Source organism: Trichechus manatus, unplaced genomic scaffold, assembly GCF_000243295.1.
Source record: "Trichechus manatus latirostris isolate Lorelei unplaced genomic scaffold, TriManLat1.0 scaffold00093, whole genome shotgun sequence".
In the NCBI taxonomy this organism is placed as follows: domain Eukaryota; kingdom Metazoa; phylum Chordata; class Mammalia; order Sirenia; family Trichechidae; genus Trichechus; species Trichechus manatus.
Genome location: NW_004444029.1, coordinates 423,340 through 434,964, shown reverse-complemented (window position 1 = coordinate 434,964; position 11,625 = coordinate 423,340). Strand labels below are relative to the sequence as shown.

Here is an 11,625-nt window from a genome sequence, read left to right as displayed (position 1 = left end):
CATGCAACTTCTCAAAGATAAGACCCACACTCACGTGTCTGAAAATTGGATCATAGTTCTTCCCACAAAGCCACACTCTAGGGCACAGGCTGACCTCTGTTTGCTGTCATTTCCATATATATTCAATTGTTTTATCTGTTGGCTGAGATGAATGTTCTCATGTCATGATTGAAGAAATTATTGCCTCTAAGCTCCAAACTCGCCCTTCTGTGCTCTGCTTTGTGGTGCTGGTTCTGGGACTCTGCCCCCCATGGTTCTTTGTCAGGTGGTTTCCCGATTGGTCCTGACAACAGGGTGCTTGAGGGGGATTGGAGGGCTAGAGGAGGAAGAGAGCACTTGCTGCTTCCTGTCTGCATGTGTCCCTGTCGGTGTAACCCCAGAAGTGACAACTCACTCCAGTAACACCAGTGACTCCCATTTGCAGCATTTCACTGACAAAACCAGCTTTATCCAGCCTCCTCAGGGAAACTGGCACCTCCTTAAAGGTCTGGGTTCCTGCTGTTCCACATTTTTTATACTTTTAACCTCTTCTATTTGTTCCCGTGGTGGTGCAGTGGTTAAGCATTCAGCTGCTAACCACCAGCCACTTCTTGGAAACTCTAAGGGGGCAGTTCTACTCTGTCCTAGAGGATCGCTATGAGTTGGAATCAACTCAACGGCAATGGGTTATTTGTTCCCCAGCCCTGGGTTGATAGCTGCTTCTGTAGTGACTACCTCCATCATACTTACTTTCCCCTTTTTGCCCTTTCAACTCTTTAATTCCTGGTTCACAATATTTATATTAAATTCTCCCTGTTAAAATAACTGGTAAAGTTTTTACCTCCTAACTGGACTCTGGCTGATTCAGAAATTGATACTAGTGTGTTCCCAGGAAACAATCCTTCAAAGAGTGTACTGGGAATGGGTTAGGTCTTGTCCTTGGGCTTCAGTACAGTGTTGAGTGCCTGACTGAACCCTGAATTATAGGAGTTGACCATAAAGAGGTTGATTAATAGACTCCATCTAGCCTCCTCCTTTAAGAGGACTAGAATATGGTCTCTGGAAAACTTGACATTATGAACTTGGACTCAAAAAGGAAAGGGAGACCCTCAAAGGGGGCACCTGGATTTGAACCAGGAACCTCTTGATCTGCAGTTAAGTGCTCTACCACTGAGCTCTACCTCCTTTAGTTCAGAGTAATACCTCCTTTAGTTCAGGGTAATATGTAATTAGTACTTCTTTACATTTCCACTCACACTTAGCGTGCTCATTCTGACTCAGCAGATAGCTGCTAGTCCTGTTCAACTGTAAATGGACCCCCTTACTGGCATAACTATCCTCCTTTTCCAAATACACACCACCACAACTTGGCATCAGCTTGGAAGGTCACCAAAGGCTCCACTTGAGACAACAAAGTGTACCTATCTTGGTATACAGGCAGAAGATGAAGACCAGCGAGGAGGGGAGGAAACCGTAGTGGCGTAGTGGTTAAGAGCTATCTGCTAACCAAAAGGTCATCAGTTCGAATCTACCTGGTGCTCCTTGGAAACCTTATGGGGCAGTTCTCGTCTGTCGTATAGGGTCCCTATGAGTCGAAATCAACTCAACGGCAACGGGTTTAGAGAGGAGGTGCTGCTTACAAGGACTAGAACTCTCACCGCCAGCCAGACTTTCAGGTGAGATCACCTTCCAACAATAACTAGCAGTATGGGACCAAGACGGCCTTCTATCCTACCTCTACTCCAAATTCCACAACTCTTTAAAGCATTTGAACTTCCAACTTTTGCTTCAGCTTTCTGTCTCATATATCCTACCCTTCACCGCTGACTTATTTCCTCCTTCTTGAATTCCCCTTAACATCCCCTCCATCCATGTCCGCATCAATTAAAAAGCTGTTGTTGTTTTTTGCTTTCTCTCCCATCACCAGGTCACCGTCTTTTTTCTGTCTTCCCAAGTAGATCCCAGAGGATTGATTGATCCTAACAGCAGAGCGTCAGTATTTATGGTAGAGGTACTCTGTATTAGTTATATACTGTTGCATAACAAAATACCCAAAACTTAGTATCTTTAAGCCTACCAACCAGTTGTGGTCGAGTTGATGCCAACTCATACAACCCCATGTGTATATCTTTAAACAGTATGTATTTATTATACCACGTAGTTTTGGAGGTTCAGTAAACTCATGGAGTGGCTTAGATGGGTTTTGACCCAAGATTTTCTCAGAAGATTGCAGATGAGCTGTTACCTGGGGCTGGAGTCATCTGAAGGCCTGACGGGGTCTGGAGGAACCACTCTGAGATTGCTTACTCACCTGACTATTGGAAAGAGAACTCAGTTTCTTATTGGCTGTTGGCAGGAATCCTCAATTCCTTGTCATGAGGGCGTCTTCACAGGACTTCTTAATGTGTCTTTTTTCTTTACCCACATATTGACCATTTCTGGCATTCTTCATTACTTTGTGCAAATCCAGATTTTCGTTGGGTAGCATTTTTTTCTTCTTGAAGAACCTCCTTTAACATTTCTTGTAGGACAGATCTGCTATTGAATTCTCTCACTTTCTGTTGGTTTGAAAATATATTTGTTCCCCTTCATTGTGGAAAGATATTTTCACTGAGTATAGAAATTTTTTTTCTTTTAACATTTTAAAGATGTTCCTTTTTACCCTCTTGCTTTGCCTGGCTTCTGATGAAAAGTTTGCTTTTATTCCTCTGTGTGTAATATGTTTTTTCTTATTTCTGACACTGGTTTCCAGCAATTTTATTATGATGTGCCTCGGGATGCTTTTCTTTATGCTTGTTGTGCTTGGGATTTGTTGAGATTATTATTTGTGGATTTTTAGTTTTCATCAAATTTGAAAATTTGGAGGCTGTTATTTCTTCAAATATTTTTACTGTTTCCCACCCACTGGTTTCTTCTTCTGGAACGCCATATACATATGTATCGGACTGCTTGATATTGTCTCACAGCTCACTTGGGATCTTTTTATCTCTCTTCTTCCTCTCTGTGATTCATTTTGGTAGGTTTTATTGCTACGTTTTCATGTTCAATAATATTTTCTTCTGCAGTGTCTAATCTGTTGTTAATCTCATCCATTTATCTTTCATGTCAGATATTGTATTTCTCGTCTCTAGAAGTTATACTTGGGTCTTTTTTATGTCTCCCATTTTTCTTCTGATCGTGTTCTTGTTTTTTATGCATACTTGAGGATATTTATAAGATTTATGATAGCTGGTTTAAGGTCCCTTTCTGTTAACTCCATAACCTCTTTTTTTTCTGGATGTATTTCTATTCTTTTTTTTCTTCTGATTATGGCTAATATTTTCCTGTTTTTTGCATGCTTATTAATTTTTGTTTGTATGGTGGACATTGTGAATTTTTACATGGTAAATGTAAAATTAGGTGCTAGGTTTAGTTCTATTGTGAACTTGGTCTCAAAGAGAAAAAGAAGACCCTCAAAGAGTATTTATTGCTAGGGAACATGTTTATTTGCTCCTGTAAGGATACTATATCTGGGACAGCAATGCAAATAGAATCAGCACTTGATTAAGTTTAAAAGAGTTTACAGATCCATGTGACGTCCCACAGGTCAAAATAATGGTTAAATGGGAATGCAATGCATTTTTCCCCAAGTATTTGTTTCTGGCATTAATTTCTATAATTCCCCTAGGAGAATGATATTGCTTCTGCTTTACTATCTTGGTAGTGAAGGGAAGTTCTTGGGGCTTCTGCTTAGACCTTCCTACCGTAATGGCCCTCACCCCATGGGTCAGAGAGCCATCTTGCCAGTTACCAAGTATATACATTCTAATCATACATCTAGGAACTGGAAAATTAACCGAGTGAGTCTGTTGATCATTTGGGTCCACTGCGAGTCAGACTTGAACTAAGACTCCATCTATCACTTGACCTCTATAACTTCCCATTTGACTTGTGGACTACAGTGGCATTTTGAGTCCCCAGGTTTTAGCATCATTTCAGAGCCACTTCAATTATCATGAAAGTCTGGATATTTCTTTTTCTCCAGTGCACAATCACTTCAGAAAATGGCCACAGGTCTTTTTGGGGAAGATTTGGAGAAAAATTTATGGTATGTATTTGTGGCAATGGTGTAGGGTCCTTACTATAGGGGGGCAGACCCTCTTTCAATCAAGGGACTTTGTGTCTGTGAATTGACTTAGGTCTGGAAACTGGATGAGAAGATGTGACTCTCCACTGTAGCAACTCAAGTCAGGCTTTTCACTACCAGATGTAGAGTTTCTCCTGTTACATAGGTCAAGCAGTACTTTAGTAGACTGCCCATCCATTTCATTCCTAGGAATACTGTGATCAATTGACCACCATCAAAGAGCTCTGCAGGCTCAAGCAGTGTGAATACACATACTCCCCTGCTTCCCTTTTATGCTAGGTGTGCCCACCTTGTCTCTGGTAGATAAGTGCTGCCACATGGCCTCTGCTACTCTAGTATCCCACCATCCCCATTTAAATCAGAGCTACCATCTCATTCATGGCATTCCCTACAGTCCTACCTGGCCAACAAAGGTGAGCAACTACAGAGCTTTTCAAGGATGCAAGCTATCACCTCACTAATGTGTTCCTTAATGTCTTCTGAACCTTCTTGTGGCTCATAGTTGGGGACTGAATATGCAAATCACACTGATTAATCCAGTCGAATACTCTGGTCTTCCCAAACCTTTAGAGTCCCTCCTCCACATCTTGCCAGGGAAACTCTGGTACCTTAACTTCATTAAATATAGGCCACTGTTGAGTCCAAGTTTCAGCCAACCAACAAAGTAAGTTATTAGAGCCATCCCCTGTTGCAATAGCTAACACATTAAATTCAGAGTATCTAGTAAGTGACCCCATATCAATGAATTCAGCCAGTGTTATATTCTACCCTGTTTGGTCTAACACCATTAGAATCCACTTCCTCACAAAGTCCTCAGGTTTTTGCTGATATATATTAGCAAAATCCTGCATTTTTTAGGTGTGTAAGCCATGTCTTCCTGATTTATAGTGTACACGTGTCCCCTTAGAACATGCTATGATGTGACCCTATTTATAGGTCTATAGGATTGATCTATATGAGTTCTTTATCTATACTGGGTACATATCTATTCTGTATCATATGTGTTGCAAAATTTTGAGTCTCTTGTTTATGGTTTTTTTTGTCATATAAAATTTTAAATTTTGAAATACTCATATTCATCTGTCTTTTATACTTTGTGCTTTTAGGTTTTATATCCTAAGATCATGTTTCAGCTTCTGTAGCAGCGCTGTCCAATAAAAATGTAAAGTGAGCTACAAATATAAGCTATATATATCATTACGTATTTTCTAGTTACCACATTAGAAAATTAATTTTAATGATATATTTTATTTAACCTGATATATCTAAAACATTATCATTTCACCAGACTTACTGGTGTGACAGAGACTGAAGAAACCCCGAGACTATGTACTGAAGTCACTTCTGAGGTTCACCTTTCAGCCAAGGATTAGACAGGCCCATAAAACAAAACAAGACTAAATGGGCACACCAACCTAAGACCAAGGATGAGAAGGCAGGAGGGGACAGGAAAGCCGATAATGGGGAACAGAAGTCGAGAAGGGGAGAGTGTTCACACATTGTGGGGTTGGCAACCAATGTCACAAAACAATATGAGTATTAATTGTTGAATGAGAAACTAATTTTCTAAAAAAAAATTAAGACAGCGGCAGAAGCTGACAGCTAACCACACTATTTGTAGAGTGTTCACTTTAAAAAATTTCAACATGTAATTGATATTAAAATTATTTGACAGCAAAAAGACAACTGCCTAATTAAAAAATGGACAAAGAACTTGAATAGACATTTCACCAAAGAAAGAAGATATACAAAGTGGCCATCTAAGATACAACTATTAGTCTCTACTCATCCAGAGCAAAAGAGAAAGAAGGAAACCCAACACTCTGAGAAGAAACCAGTCTATAAGACTGTCTACATGAACCCATGTCCTCTTCTACCCCAAGACCAGAAGAACTAGATGGTGCCAGGATACTCACTATCTATCATTCTGATCGGGGCCACAACAGATGGATCCTGATAGAATGGGAGAAAATTTACAACAGACCTCAAATTCTTAAAAAGTCCAGACTTAACTGGACCAGTTGAAACTAGAGGACTCCCTGAGACTATGGCCCTGATATACTCTTTAAACCTTGAACTTAAACTATCTCCTGAGGTCACCTTTTAGCTAAATAACAGATTGGTTCACAAAATAAAGAACATTACCCATGAGTACTGCACACCTTTAAAAAAATCATCTACATGAGACCAAAGTGTCAGCAATTACTTTTAAAGCAAAAGATGTAAAGGTAAGGGGGCAAGGAAACTAGATTACTGGAAATGGAACAGTCAGAATGGAAATAATGAGACTGTTGACACACTGTGAAGAATGCAACTAATGTCACTGAAAATTTGTGTGGAAGTTGTTGAATGGGAACCTAATTTGCTGTGTAAACTTTCACCAAAAACACAGTAAAATATTGTTCTTTTTTTTTTTTTTAAAAAAGAGATGCACAAATGGACAAGAGGCACATGAAAAAAATCTCAACATCATTAGTCACTAGGGAAACGTAAACCAAACCACAATGAGATACCACTTCACTCCTACTAGAATGGCTGTTATCAGAAAAATGGAAAATAACAAGTATTGGCAAGGATCTGGATAACTCTGAGCCCTTATCCCTTATTGGTGGGACTGTAAAATGGTGCAGCCATTATGGAAAACAGTGTGGTAATTCCTCAAAAAGTTAAACATAGAATTACTATATGACCCAGCAATTCCACTCCTAAGCGAATACCCAAAAGAACTGAAAATAGGGACTCAAACAAATACTTGTGCACCAATGTTCATTGCAGCGTTATTCACAATAGCCAAAAGGTAGAAAGAACCTAACTGTCCGTCAGATAAATGGGTAAATAAAATGTAGTCTATCCATACCAAAACAAAACCAAACCTGTTGCCATTGAGCAATTCCGACTGGTATTAACCCTGTAGGACAGAGTACTGCCCCATAGGGTTTCCAAGGCTGTAAATCTTTATGGAAGCAGACTGCCACATCTTCTCCTGTGGAGTGGCTGGTGGGTTTCAAACAGCTGACCTTCCAGTTAGTAGCTGAGCACTTTAACCACTGTGGCACCAGAGCTCCTTTCTATCCGTACAGTAGAATATTATTCATCCATAAAGAGAAGCTCTGATATATGCTACGACATGGATGAACCTTGAAAACATTATGCTGAGTGAAAAAGTCAGATGCAAAAGAACAAATATTGTATGATCTCACTTATATGAAATATCTGTTGTTGTGTGCTGTGGGAGTCGATTCCGACTCATATCAACCCCACAGGACACAGTAGAACTGCCCCATAGCGTTTCCTAGGTAAGCTTTAGGGATGCAGATCACCAGGTCTTTTCCCTGGAGAAGCGGCTGGTGGGTTCCAACCATCGACCTTTTGATTAGCAGCTAAACGCTTAACTTTTATGCCACTAGGGCACCTTTTGAGAAATATCTAGAATAGGCAAATGCATACGGACAAGTTTCTTAGTGGTTATTGGGAGTGGTTGGGAGGGGGGAAATGGGGAGGTATTGATTAAGGGATACTGAGTTTCTGTTTGGGGTGATAAAAAATTTGGTAATCGAGGTGACAGTTTCACAACATTCTACTACTAAGGAAGAGAAATGTGTATTGAGTAGTCAACTTCCTACCCTTTTTTTTTTGTAAAATGGGTAAAATATGGCCAATATCTGGGACTGCTGTGTCACATAACTCCAGCACACTATGTAATTGGCTGACCTAACAATAACCATTATCTGACCAATGTTCCATCTATAAGTTGTCGTTAGGTGTCATTGAGTCGGTTCCAACTCATAGCAACCCTACGTACAACAGAACGAAACACTGCCCAGTCCCGCGCCATCCTCACAATTGTTATTATGTTTGAGCCCATTGTTGCAGTCACTGTGTCAATCCATCTTGTTGAGGGTTTTCCTATTTTCACTGGCACTCTACTGTACCAAGCCTGATGTCCTTCACCAGGGACTGATCCCTCCTGATAATATATCCAAAGTACGTGAGATAAAGTCCTGCCATATTTGCTTCTAAGGAGAATTCTGGTTGTATTTCTTCCAAGACAGATTTGTTCGTTCTTTTGGCAGTCCATGGTATATTCAATATTCTTCGCCAACACCACAATTCAAAGGTGTCAATTCTACTTCAGTCTTCTTTATTCTTGCCCAGCTTTCACATGCATATGAGACGATTGAAAGCATTATGGCTTGGGTCAGGTGCACCTTAGTGTCAAAGTGACATCTTGGATTTTCGACATTTTAAAGAGGTTTTCTTTTTGCAGCAGATTTGCCCAGTGCAATATGTCGTTTGACTTCTTGACTGCTGCTTCCATGAGTATTAATTGTGGATATACGTGAAATGAAATCCTTGACAACTTCAATCTTTTCTCCATTTATCACGATATTGCTTATTGGTCCAGTTGTGAGAATTTTTGTTTTCTTTATGTTAAGGTGTAAGCCATACTGAAGTCTGTGGTCTTTGATCTTCATCAGTAAGTGCCTCAAGTTCTCTTCACTTTCAGCAAGAAAGGTTGTGTCGTCTGCATAACGCAGGTTGTTAATGAGTTTTCCTCCAATCCTGAAGCCCTGTTCTTCTTCATACAGTCCAGCTTCTTGAATTATTTGCTCAGCATACAGATTGAATAAGTATGGTGAAAGAATACAACCCCAATGCACACCTTTCTTGACTTTAAACTATGCAGTATCCCATAGCTCTGTTCAAAAGACTGCCTCTTGATCCATGTGCAGGTTCCTCATGAGTACGATTAAGTGTTCTGGAATTCCCATTCTTCACAATGTTATCCATAATTTGTTATGATCCACACAGTCTAATGCCTTTGCATACTTAATAAAACACAGGTAAACATCTTTCTGGTATTCTCTGTTTTCAGCCAGGATCCATCTGACATCAGCAATGATATCCCTGGTTCCACATCCTCTTCTAAATCTGGCTTGAATTTCTAGAAGTTCCCTGTCAATATACTGTTGCAGCTGCTTGTGAATGATCGTCAGCAAAATTTTACTTGCATGTGATATTAATGATATTGTTCGATCATTCAGTTGGATCGCCTTTCTTGGGAAAAGGTACCTATCTATATAGACTTATCATCAAAAATCTACTTCTTTTCAGCACTGATAAAATCCTTTTCTCAGCTGATGAATTGGTGTGTTTTCACTCTGTTTGATTGACAGGGAGCTCAGATACGTTTTGTATGCAGCAGTAGTAACTTCTCATAACCTAGGCTCTCTGGTTTTCCTAAACATTCAGTGCTTGCCTTTTATGTTTGATTGTTGCAGCTTTATTGTGTGTTTTATTGTAAGCTGTCTCAATTATATTTTTTGAAGCAAGCTTGGTATAAACAAATAAAATCAAGATGGTAATAATTAGGCACAAGGGAAACATAGAGGAAGCCTAGGGCAGACTTCCTCTACTCCTCCAGGAAATGATTATGGCTGAGGAGGTAGAAATGAAATATATGAAAAATGCTGTAAGTGGAACATTTAAGTCTTCACTACTTGTTGGAAACTTTGGCTCCATGAGGCTTAGTCTATAAGGTAACAGGGAGCTGTACTTATGCTAGCTGCCTCAGGGAGTAAAAGTGAAATAAAACAGGCAGCACCTGGATTTGAACCAGGGACCTCTTAATCTGTAGTCAAATGCTCTACCACTGAGCTATACCCCCACCTGCCAGGCCTGTCTTAGTAAAGATTCTTTCATAACTGTAGTCATTCCCAAACTGCTCTCCTCATTACCCTGTGTCTCCCCAGAGAGCTACCTGAGCTTCTCTCTCACACCCCTTCCACACTTGTCAGAATCTGCTTTACTCCTCCTGAGCTTCCCTCTTTGTCCACCTAGCCCTCTTCCCAGAGCACTTCTCACCCTTTCCTTTTTATGATTACTATTGGGTCACAAGATGAACCCCACCCATTCCTCTCAATGTCTAACGCTTTGCGTGATGGTTAAGGTTTTGTGTCAACTTGTCTGGGCCATGATTCTCAGTGGTTTGGCAGTTATGATGTAGTTTGGTGGCTATGTAATGATGTAATCACCTCCATAATGAGATCTGATATAATGTAATCACCTCCTTGATGAGATCTGCTACGAGCAGCTGTCTTAGTTATCTAGTGCTGCTATGAGAGAAAAACCACAAGTGGATGGCTTTAACAAAGATAAATTTATTCTCTCACAGCCTATGAGGCTAGAAGTCCAAATTCAGTTGCCAGTTCTAGGGGAAGGTTTTCTTTCTCTGTTGGCTCTGGGGGAAGGTACTTGTCATCAATCTTCCCATGGTCTAGGAGCTTCTCAGCTTAGGGAGCCCGGGTCCAAAGAATGTGCCCTCCTGGCTCTTCTTGCTTGGTGGTAATGAGGTCCCCCCAGTTTCTCTGCTCACTTCTCTCTTTTGTATCTCAAAAGAGATCGGCTTAAGACACAACCTAATCTTGTAGATTGAGTTCTGCCTCATTAACATAACTGCTGCTAATCCCACCTCATTAACTTCATAGAGGTAGGATTTACAACACGTAGGCAAATCATATCAGATGATGACAAAATGGTGGACAATCACACAATACTGGGAATCATGGACTAGCCAAGTTGACACATATTTTTAGGGGACACAATTCAGTCCATGACAGCAGCCAATCAGTTAAAAGGGAGTTTCCTTGGGAGTGTGGCCTGCATCCAATATATGTGGACTTTCTGATAAAGCTTGCTGGTTTTTGCTCACTTTGATTCCTGCAGCTAGCTCCTGCTCTGACCTCCGGTTCTTGAGACTTGAGCTAGCAGCTTACCTGCCGATCTTGGGATTTGTCAGCCTCTGCAGCCTGTGAGACAGATGCCTGTTGTCTGACCTGCCGATCTTGGCAGCTACGTGTCAGGAGAAGGCTCCAGCCTGACCCACAGACTTGGAACTTTCTAGCCTCTACAACCGTGTCAGCCATTTCCTTGATATAAGTCTCTCTGTCAAGATATGTATACACACAAACACACACACACACACACACACACATACACACACACACACACATATGCTTCACTGATTTTACTTTTCTAGAGAGCTCAGCCTAAGACACTTAGTCTTTTTTATTTTTCACACTGTTTTGGTTTCCTTTTCTTGGGCCCTTGTGGAGGCTCTGGGGGCTTGGCTTACCCAAAATAAGGCATCTGGCCAATAAAATTGCAGCCCTGGCATTTGGAGGAAAGGGGAGTGGGCAAGGGCAAATCCAGATGTCAGCATAGCTGGAGGGCCTGGGACTGGGCACTGAGCCTACTTGTTCTGGAATTCAAGGAGCCTCTGCTTTATAGCAATCAATTTCTCGATATTGAGCCATCATTGTATTTCTATTTTGAGCATTTCTTTGTTATGTTGAACTATACCCTTGGATAAGATTTCCTACTATTTTATTTAGTTTATTCCAAAGTGATAGTGGCCTACAGCTTTCTTTTTGGTATGTTGTTGTTAGGTGCTGTTGAGTTGGTTCTGGTTCATCGTGACACCATGTACAACAGAACCAAACATTGCCCAGTCCTATGCC

The 11,625-nt window shown here is 40.7% G+C and overlaps 2 non-coding genes across 2 annotated transcripts; both read right to left on the bottom strand.

Moving 5' to 3' along the window:
* Positions 1–1,092: 1,092 nt before the first annotated feature.
* Positions 1,093–1,164, bottom strand: TRNAC-GCA (transfer RNA cysteine (anticodon GCA)). Its single transcript has one exon. It is a non-coding gene; the product is annotated as a tRNA-Cys (tRNA).
* Positions 1,165–9,701: 8,537 nt separating this feature from the next.
* On the bottom strand, positions 9,702–9,773 carry TRNAC-ACA (transfer RNA cysteine (anticodon ACA)). Its single transcript has one exon. It is a non-coding gene; the product is annotated as a tRNA-Cys (tRNA).
* Positions 9,774–11,625: the final 1,852 nt, after the last annotated feature.